Genomic DNA, 788 nt, shown 5'->3' on the forward strand with positions numbered 1-788 from the left:
CGCCAACAGCGCTCGGTCGACCGGATGGTCACCCATCCAAGTACTAGCCGAGCCCGACAGTGCTTAACTTCGGTGATCTGATGGGAGCTGACGTTACCACTGCGGCAAGGACGTTGGCTACACATCTGAACACGTTCGTAGTATTCCGTGGATTACACTAAAAGCACGCAGCTGGAGTACACTAATTCCGTCCTGGGGGGTATGGTGAGGCGGCAGGAAGGGCATCTGGCCACCCCTTAAAATTAGCCTTGCCAAATCCATTAATAACCATCCCGAACCTGCGCATCTGCGGGTTAAGGCCCAGCAAAAGAAGAAGAAGAAGAAGAAGAAGAAGAAGAAGAGACATTACTTACATTATCTTCATCACCACCACCACCACAACTCTATTGCTCATTCAGAGATTTGCAAGCAGCTGCCTGAGGAACATATTTGTGGTTTTCATCTGAAGCAGTACTTTTAGTTAAAAGGAAACTATCATACTAAATTACCCATTGAGGAACAACTGGTTCAAAACTTGGGCCTGAGAAACGCCTGCTGTCCTCTTTCCTGCTAGATTGCAAAATTCTACCTGGGAAAGAAGACACTACGACATAAACGATGATGATAATGTTTGGTTTGTGGGGCGCTCAACTGCACGGTTATCAGCGCCTTACAAAGTCCCAATTTTTACACAGTCCATATTTTCACAGTCCAGTCTAGCTACTGTCACTAGTGGTGATGATGATGATGATGATGATGATGATGATGATATGATGGGGACAACACAAACACCCAGTCCAAGGGCAGAG

General features: G+C 46.6%; 1 pseudogene; it reads right to left on the minus strand.

The window, feature by feature from the left end:
- Positions 1 to 118, minus strand: LOC126089750 (5S ribosomal RNA; annotated as a pseudogene).
- Positions 119 to 788: the final 670 nt, after the last annotated feature.

The sequence above is a fragment of the Schistocerca cancellata genome, chromosome 6 (genome assembly GCF_023864275.1).
Source record: "Schistocerca cancellata isolate TAMUIC-IGC-003103 chromosome 6, iqSchCanc2.1, whole genome shotgun sequence".
Taxonomy (NCBI): domain Eukaryota; kingdom Metazoa; phylum Arthropoda; class Insecta; order Orthoptera; family Acrididae; genus Schistocerca; species Schistocerca cancellata.